The following is a 10,476-nucleotide window of genomic DNA, read 5'->3' on the forward strand; positions in this document are numbered from 1 at the left end:
GTAGACAATTTCCTCATTTTTGTCTAAAATGGAGTACACTTATAGTGAAATGTGCGATATGCACTTTGTGTATGGTCTTGCTAATGGTAATTCACAAGCAGTGAGGCGTATTTACGCGGACAAATACCCTAACCGAGTACTTCCTCATAGTCAAATGTTTACTCGCCTCCATCAACGTCTCAGAGAAAGTGGAAGTTTTAAAAAACTTACAGTCGACGATGGACGACCCCGCACAGTTGCAACCGCAGAAGCTGAAGAAGCAGTGCTCCACGAAATCGAGGATAATCCTTCAACGAGTACAAGACAGATTGCTGCCACTTTAAACATTAGTCAGCCAACAGTGTTTAGAATACTGAAAAATCAGCTTTTGTACCCGTATCACATCCAGCGGGTACAAGCACTTTTGCCAGACGACTATCCTCATAGAGTGGCTTTCTGTCGATGGTTACAACAAAACATTGTAGAAAATCCTCCTTTTTTATCAAAAATACTTTTCACGGACGAAGCTAATTTCTCCAGGAATTCGATAATGAATTTCCATAATAATCATATTTGGGCAGATGAAAATCCACATGGAATAAGTGAAAGTCGCCATCAACACCAATTTTCACTGAATGTTTGGGTTGGAATCATTGAAGACCACTTAATTGGTCCTTTCTTTTTGCAACAAAGGTTAAGTGGAGAAGTGTATCGGCGTTTTCTTCAAGAGGAGTTGCCAACACTATTAGAAAACGTCCCGCTTGACTTAAGGTACCAAATGTTTTTCATGCATGATGGCGCTCCGGCGCATTTCAGCTTAATTGCTCGACAGTATTTAGATAGAGTATATCCCAATCGTTGGATAGGTCGTGGAGGTATACAACCCTGGCCTGCGCGATCTCCCGATCTAAATCCAATAGACTTTTTCCTCTGGGGCCACCTCAAGCAATTAGTTTATACCACCCCCATCGAAAATGTTGAAGAATTAAGAAATCGTATTATTGCAAATTGCGATATTATTCGAAACACGCCAGGGATCTTTGAACGTGTTCGCCAGTCAATGCGTCGCAGGACAGACGCATGCATTGCAGTTGGAGGAACTCATTTTGAACAACTCTTATAGCGTACGTTTCTTAGTCCATAGCTTTTCATTACCTTCATCAATTTACTAATGTTTATTCTAAGAATTTAATTAATGTACCTACGTTTAATTAAAACTATTTTTCAACAGGTAGTACAGTTAATGTCATGTCAAAATTCCAAATTACCGTATTTACTATTCTTCACCCTGTAAATCGATAAGTAGGCATTTTATTATGTTTATTCAAGTTTTTTCAAATGTTTGCATTAAACTAATTTTTTTATCGAAAACGGAGGGAGATACGAAAAACACCCAAGAGTTGAAACAATTCCATCTTTAGTTGCGTCATCCAAAAAATGTACAGGAGGTTCAAAAAATCTACTAGGTGCTATTTTTTGTACAAAAAACCTAACCCGCTGACCCCGTGGGCACGTCCCTGGAATAACAAATCAACTGTCATATGTCAAAAAGATACATCATTAAGATATCCAGAAATGGTGTGAATGACATTGCAAACAGCAAAGGCATTTCTTAGATATTAATAAAAAATCGATTTTTTAAGAAAATTTGAACACCCTGTATCTCGGAAACGAAGCACTTTCGGACATATGTTTATAGGAACTTTTCGTCATAATTTAACCCAAAAAAACCGGCATTTCATTTTGGTATATACCGTAAACCGTCCATTCGGCGCAACGACCCCCATGATCCCGAAAGGGAGCGTGGGGTACGTGCTGATGAACGGCACGGGGGTCTGGGCTTAACCACCCGGACCGCGTAGTGAGAACACTATAAAATTTCCCAATTCTTAGGATTTGGCGCGCGCCAAGGGATGCAAGACTAGGGGAAAGCCCAGTCACTAGCGGCCAACCCTGGGGAACAAGGCGCACCCCATTGTATACAGCCTTACCCCTGCATGCGGGGCTCTGCAGGGGTGGACCACCCTTTCCCTAGCTACTCGTGGGAACATCTATGATGGACCAAGATACCCAAAATACCAAAGAAGGGGGCCAAGAGCAACCTTTGCCAGTAATGGCGGGACCTAAAGGAACCGCTGTTGAGAAGTCAACGGCGGGGCCGCAAGGAACCGCCGCTGAGAAAGCCAAAGAGGGACCTGCCGGGAGGAAACGACTGTCGGGGGCTCAAAGACGAAAAGCCAAACTGTTGGCGGCCAAGGGAAGTGGGGGGGGCGGGGCCCAAAGAGGCACTGACACCCACCCAGACCAAGGCCAATACGAGCGAGACGCAAAAACGACATCGCTCGGAGGGAAAAACTCCGCCGGAGTCAAAAAGACCCAGGAAGAATCCCAGGGGCCCAAGACGGGAACCAGGGCTGTCCTATCGGGATGCTGCGGCGGGGGTTCTAAGAATGGCTATAACAGCTAAAAAATACCCCGACGCATTCGTCTCGGAGGAGCAGGCAAACACCCTAAAGGGCTGGCTGCTCAACAAAACGCTCGCTCTGCAGAGCGGATCGCAAATTGCGCCCAAGTTTGCAGGCGTAAGCCACGGTGGGGGAATCCTTCACATCACCTGTGTCGACGAGTCAACTAAAAATTGGCTCGTCGAACTGGTGCAGAAGGAAACTTCCTGGGAAGGAGCTGAGCTCCAGATAACGGAGGACGGCAAACTTCCCAGACCGGTGAAGGCAATAACCTGGGTGCCGGGACCTACTGAGGAACCGAAAGCACTCCTACACAAGCTGGATGTTCAAAACAACATCAACACCAGCTTGTGGAAAGTGCTCGATATGAGGAAGGACCAGGACGACAAGGGTTGCCTGGTAACGCTCCTCATGGACGAGAAATCCTGGGCCAAAGTAAGGGAAGCGAATCAATCGCTATACCTCAACTTTGGCAGCATAAAGATCAGACTCTCGGCCAGCAGCCAAGAGAAAGAGAAGAGGGACCAGGCAACCCCTATGGAAACAGAGGGATTGCCGGGAAGCTCTTCTTCCTAAAATCGCTCTCTGCAATGGGTGTGAGGCAGATACAAATAAACCTCCACTACTGCAAAGCAGCCACTGCGGCCTTACAAAAATGCATAGCCGACAATAATATTCAGATAGCCCTGATTCAGGAACTTTATACTTATAGGGGCCAGATAAGGGGACTAGGAAACCTCAACGGGAGACTAGTGTCAGACCCAAAAGAGGGACCTAACCTAAGAAGCTGTATCTTTATAAGAAAAGATATAGAGGCCACACCGCTGTGGGAGTTTTGTGACAGGGACACAGCGGCGGTCAAAGTGCAAATCAAAACAGCGGAGAGGAGCTACGATACAATAATAGTATCAGCATACTTTCCGCACGATCAACAACGGGAACCACCTCCGACAACAGTTCGGAGGTTGATAGACCATCAAAGATTGGAAAACCTTATAATAGGCTGTGACGCCAATGCTCACCACACTATCTGGGGAAGCACTGGAACAAACAAACGAGGCGAATCATTATTAAATTACTGTGCTGTCTCCGGTCTAAATATACTTAATGTGGGGGAGGAACCGACCTTCGTCAACATACTCCGCAGAGAAGTAATTGATATAACCATTAGCAAGGGACGCATCTGCGACCTCGTTAAAAAATGGCATGTATCTGACGAACCAAGTTTGTCGGATCGCAGGTACATAAGATTCGATCTAGAATCTATGGATACAAATCCGGAGACCTACAGGAACGCCAGGAAAACGGACTGGGACCTCTTCAATGAGATACTAGGACGCGAACTGGAGAACTGTCCAACGGAGGCAAAAGACAATGTAGAGCTCGAAGTGCTGACAGAGTCAGTCACTGAGGCTATTAAAGTTGCTTTTGAAAATTCATGTCCACTAAGCAAACCACGTCAAGCAGGGAACACCTCATGGTGGAACCAAGAATTGGGCGAGCTAAGGAAGACAGTAAGAAAGCTTTATAACAGAGCCATAAGAACTGGCGAGTGGAATCTATACAGACAACACTTAACCAGGTACAATGATGCTATAAAAAGAGCAAGGAAAGAAGGGTGGAGGAAGCTATGCCGGGACCTAACAGAGTCTAGCATATGCTAGACTCCACAAGGCAATATCCAAAGGGCCACAACAAACCCTAGGCTCTTGTCTAAAACCCGATGGAGAATATAAGACAACCGAAAAAGAAACGCTTGGCTTAATGCTGAACACGCACTTTCCGGGATCAAAAATTCTCCATCAACCAGAACATACCCAGGACCCAACTCCTATCATTCCGAACAGGGGCAAAAGGGAACACTGGGAACTAGCAAAAAAGGTAGTAACCTACGAGAAGGTTAAATGGGCGATAAATTACTTCAAACCATTTAAATCTCCCGGAATGGATGGCATAATGCCAGTCATGTTACAGCGGGGTAGCGAACTGCTGCTGCCTGCGCTATGTAAAATAATGCGGGCAAGTCTAGCCATGGCGCATATACCAGAGAGTTGGAGGGACGCAAAGGTAGTATTTCTACCAAAGACGGGACGCGACTCGTATGCGAAACCTAAATCCTTCCGATCAATCTGCCTTACATCATTCCTCCTAAAAACAGAGGAAAAGCTCATAGAAAGGCATATCAGGGACAATGTATTACGGGTCAACCCTCTACATCGACACCAGTATGCCTACCAAACAGGTAAATCTTGCGAATCAGCGATTCACGAGGTAACCCAGAGGGTCGAACAATCTCTGAACAACAAAGAGATCGCCCTAGGAGCTTTCTTAGACATTGAGGAAGCATTCGACAATACATCATATGACTCAATCAACCGTGCCATAGCAACACGAGGAATACATCCCATGATTGGCGGCTGGATAACCCAAATGCTAAACCATAGGAAAGTAGCAGCAAATCTCAACAGCATAACGGTTAAGGCCAAAGTGTGCAGGGGAACACCGCAAGGGGGCGTACTGTCACCGCTGCTGTGGAACCTTGTATCGGACAGCTTGCTGACACGACTGGAGAGGCAGCTTATCCTCGCTATAGGATATGCTGACGATATAGTCATCCTTACACGAGGGGGTAGTCAGGCTCATGTATTCGAAAAAATGCAAAGAGCCCTGACTACTGTCGAACACTGGTGTGAGGACAAGAACAACTAAGGGTAAATCCCACAAAAACTACTCTGGTTTCCTTTACCAAAAGAAGGAAACTAGAGGCCATTAGAAACATAAAATTTTATGGAGAAAATCTGCGACTTGAAGACGAGGTCAAATATCTAGGTATAACTCTGGATAAAAAACTCAGCTTCAAAAAGCATGTAATTCAGGCTACAAATAAAGCCACGAAAACTCTTATGTACTGTAAGAGAATGTTCGGTAGATAAGCCCGCTACACTTAGTGGTACGGGCTGAAGCTATATCGGGGGCGAAAAGACTGCTGTCAAATGGCGCAACAATCCTATCTAAAGATGGGCACAATGCCTTATTTGACAAGATACAGGACCTTGGGCGCCTGGCCCTAAGAACAGACAGAACCAAGGTCACATACCTAGACAAACCTTTTGTCATCAAAGAGAAAAGGGGACCACTGGACGCAGAAGCGGACAGGCTCAGGCAAAGAGGTTACTCAGTATGGCACACGGCAACCAAACGATCCAAGATCGGGGTAGCTGTGGGCATGGTGGAGGACGAACAACAGGGCAACTCATGCTAAACCTGGGCCTGGAAACAATTTACAAATTTACAGGCAAGCATAATAGGAATACAAACCTGTGTCCAACTGATGAGAGAAGGGCTGCCAAGAGGCAAAACCTTCGCAATTTTCACAGGAGACCAGGCTGCAACACTTGCACTACAACAGTTCGAGACTAAGTCAAGGACTGTGCAAAGCTGCTGGGAGGATCTCAGGAACCTCGCCGAAGCGCAAAATAGGCCAGAGATAATCCTAGCAGAGAATATGGGCAACAATAAGGCTGCAAGAAGGGCTATCCAACTTGCAACTCAGGGAGCCAGCAACAGCCTGGTAGGCCCTGAACCAAAATGTTGTGTCAACGATAAGACCTGGAAAAGGGAAATCGGCAACTGGCTAACAAACTAGAACAAATCCTACTGGGAACAGCTGCCAAAGATGGAACAATCCAAACAACTTATAGGCAGCCCACCCTTCAAGAAGGGTGAGAACATACTGGGCCTCTCCAAACAACAACTGCGAAGGGTCGCGGGGCTATTTACAGGCCATGCGCCCAGCAGGAAACACCTGCATACGCTCGGGAAATCAGTTACCTCGCTATGTAGGGGATGCAATGAGGAGGACGAAACAACTCTTCACATACTGTGCTTCTGTGAAGCATTTAATCAAACCAGGGCAACATTCCTGGGGGAAGAGAAACCCTCACCAGAGGGTATAAAAAATCCACCACTGGGCACAATCCTGGACTTCCTTGAAGCTACAGAATTGAACCTGTGGACTAAACATATGGGACTCAATAGGACTGCTTCTTAGCAGACGGCAGTATAGGGAGCCACAAGGCACCACCCAGCGGTGGAGTTTTAGTGGGTACAAGACGAAACAGACTCGACTCTGAGTCCCACAGTACTGGGAGCGGCGCCGCGTAACCAGTGTTCATAAAGAATTTCTCCACCGACCCCAAAAAAAAAAAAAAAAAAAAAGTTAAAGTATACAGACCTTCGACGAGTTCAAGATATGACGAAAGATTTGTGTCACCCAGAAGAAGAAGTGGGCATTTTTCCGTAAATATATGGGCTTGGATCAGCCACCGAGGACCCGGAATCTGCTGGAAAATTGATGGCTGATTCACAGCAAATCGTTATTGTGAAGTGCTTGAAGGAGGATTGATACAAAGTGCCAGAGAAATGTATCCTGAGGGATTCGTTTTTCAGCAGGACAACGGTCCTGTACACACAGCAAATATTTTTCACGAGTGGTTTACCGAAAACAATGTCGAAAAGCTAGAATGGCCGGCGAAGAGTCCCGATTTAAATCCTATAGAAAACATATGGGGTAGCATGGTAAGGTTGATGGAGAATTTCATACCTGAAAATAAGAATGCGTTATCGCTTTTAATTAATTTTCTGCATTAAAAGACTTAAACTGATTTAAATTGTATATTTTTATAACTAATAAAATACTAATGATGCGAGCATGGCGGCGGGTGCTAGAGAAGAGAGCGATCGTCTCGTTCAGCGCAGTTACAAAACCAAGGCTGGCGGCGTTGCGCGTGTGTGACAAATTCTTGAACTTAACACCATTAACACCATTCAGCTTTTTTGCAGATGGTTGTGGTGGTCAAAATAAAAACCAGCATGTCATGCACGCTCTTGCCGATTGGTTGCATAAAGAGTCTCCGCAATACGTAGAAAATATAACTTGTTTCTTTCCAGTTTGCGGCCACTCATATTTACCACCGGATCGATTTTTTGGCCAAGTTAACGAAAGAGAGGTTATAGCTTTAATAAAGACTTGAAAGTGCGTTTCGTTCGACCCCTGACTAATAATATAAAACCGAAAAAGAAGAATGATATACGTATGCTTTTAGAAAAAAGATTTGGATTGAATTGGGAAGAAATTATTCCACTATCCACCGCCCGTTTTTACAATAAGGTGTTTCAAGAAAATTTGGAGGTAATAGACGACGCTGACGATCCGGAAGAAGGAAAAAAACGTAAAACGCATTTTGTCTTATATGATGAATCAAAGCGCATTTTGTCCTAGAATTTTATTACTTTTTTTAAAAATCTATTAAAAATTTTTTATATCTGCGGATGTATATCTGATTTTACACATTATTTTACATGAAACCATTTTGGTTTAGCTGTAAATCGTTTTTGCTCATTATTGAGAAACTGGCTTTGATAAGTCACTCCTCAAATGATGAGCAGGTGAATGGGAGGCAAATGACCTCAAATGGATGAGCAAAAATGAGTATAAAAGGAATAAACATGAATGGATAATGAAAAGATGGAATGAGGAATGGATGAGCAGCACGAAAGGGAGAACCACGTTCGGGCTGTGCCCCCTGGTGGGCAGGAGCATGATCTGCCTAACAAAAAAGGGAGCATCGCTCGCAACGGGTCACGGAAACTTCGGCGGATACATCTACAAGTACAAAAGTAAGGGTGCGTGGGAGTGTAAATGTGGAATGTACGAACACGAAACGAATGTAAGATGCGAGGACGCGGCAGAACATGCAAGGAAGCAATGCAATCTAGAGGAGCGAATGAGAGGGAATGAAAGGTATGAAAGAAAGAAGGGGAACTTAATTTCTCTATTAAGAAAAGATACCGGAGAAACTGACAGAGCGGAAGTATTACACTTAAATCGTCTTGCCGAGTCGGTTGGTTCCGACAACGACTTTGTAAGTAATAAAATAAGAAAAAAGAGAAAAAAAAGGAAAAAATATATAAAAAAAAGAAAAAATAGAGAAAAATTTAAAAATACAATACACAAAAAAAACAAAAGCAAAAAAAAAGAAAGGGAAAAAAATGTGTGTAAGAATGAGGGTAAAAAAACAGAAAAAAAAAACAAAAAAATAAGATTATAAAGAAAAAAGAGAGAGTAAATATCTGTACATAAATCAAAAACTAGATTAGTTAGTAAAATAAGATAGGAAGCCCTATATATTGTTCAATAGGATAAGTTAAGATAGGATAGAATAGGTAACACATTTCAGGTCCACCACCTTCAGTGGTGTTTGACGCACAGTCCACCACCTTCAGAGGCGTTTGACAGGTACAGACAGGGTCTTCTTTCTCCGCCAGGTCCGTCATTGTAATGGGTTTTCGGATTCATTGCGGTGGCGTGCGGCCAGGAAGGACCGGTGATGAGCGGGCGTAACAGAGGCGCTGGCATGCCAGTGTTTTTGGTGCGCCCATGGGTTTCCTTGAGAGTGGTTTTATTGGATAGAGGGAGATGGAGTCCGCGACTCAGTGCCTTAAAGCTACGGCTAGGCGCGTTAATAATGTCTCTCATAGAGCAGTGGAGAGAGCTATACGCAGGCTGAACTTGGGTTGTTTCCTGACCGAGTATATAGTCGACAGCGGGGAGTCAAACAGGGTGATCCGCTTTTACCTTACCTCTTTAACTTTGTCATCGATGAGGTCATCCAATCAGAAACGTCTGGGCTGGGTCTACCGATAGGTAAGCATAAATTTGCCTGCCAAGCCTACGCTGATGATCTAATTTTGTTTGCCGATTCCCAACGCGCAGCCACTAAACTTCTCAACCAATGCGTTGAAAATTTCAAAGACCTCTAGCGGAAATCGTAAAAACTATCGACACAATTCGAAAAGCGCAGTTTATAGGTTAGGACATGTTCTTCAAAATAAATTAACATTGGTTAAAATCGCTTAAGTCAAACCAGAAAAATTTCTAAATATAAAAAAAAAGTTTTGACTTCCTCCCACCACTTTATTTCAAGAAATATAGAAAAAAATTTATAACAAAAGACAAAGGTAATTAAGAAAGCGTTAAAATGCATATATTATAAATACCACTTATTTTGAAAAAAATCGTAGAAATAACTAGTTTTCTATTTGGTCATGCCTGTGATGCCCTCTAGCGGCTGTGCCACAATCTCGAAAATAATTTCCAGCATTTTCTTTTAAGCACTTTTGTAAAAAAATTTTTTACCGGAACGCTCTATCTCAATTAGCCGCTGAGATATAGCCGGTGAACATCTTATTTGCCCACCCGGTACTTCCGTTCAAGCGAACCGGCTATCATTCTAGGGCGCTTGCGGAAGCTTGAACGCTCTGAGTCTGACAGCATCAGAGCTATTGAGGCCTCTGAAAACCCTTTCCCATTAAACCGGTCGCCGATTGATAGGAAAGCTCGAGCGTTGGACAGGTCGTGATGGTCAGAGCACAGGCCAGATTAAAACGTCATGGTCCTCAGAACTAGATCAAGGTTTCAGTGGGACTGGGACTTTGCAAGGAGCTGACGCACCAGCGAGCTCCAGCTGGGTGAATAATCCGCCCCCCTTCTGGTCAGGCGGCGATTACGTCAAGGCTATTCAGCTAAGAAGTAATCTGCTTCCAACTAGAAGGATCCGCTATCGAAAGGGACTGTTAAGGGTTCCCAATATCATCGCCAAAAAGGGCGATCAGGTCATTATCAGCAATGTCCGTGTCAAGTGGGAGGTCCCGCTGCTGTTGGCTGCTGAAGCAGCTAACAACACGGCGTACTATAGCGAGCCTCTTCTGCTTGATGGGCATGGGTTGCGGGAGAACTCTCTCGTCCCCGAGGCGCACAGATGGTTGCAGGAGCCCTCCGGACTTTTGTGGGGAAGGGACTTTCTCAACTGCCTTAGACTGCGGATCAACGCCTTCCCCTCTCACTTTCGCACGGCGCGTGGGAGACCCCTGATTGACAGTTCTTGTAGGGCTGGTTGTCCGAACACCGAAACAGCTGACCACATTATTCAAAAATGTCGTTGCTCCCACGACTTCCACTATTCTAAATTTA

The sequence above is a fragment of the Anthonomus grandis genome, chromosome 6 (genome assembly GCF_022605725.1).
Source record: "Anthonomus grandis grandis chromosome 6, icAntGran1.3, whole genome shotgun sequence".
Classification (NCBI taxonomy): domain Eukaryota; kingdom Metazoa; phylum Arthropoda; class Insecta; order Coleoptera; family Curculionidae; genus Anthonomus; species Anthonomus grandis.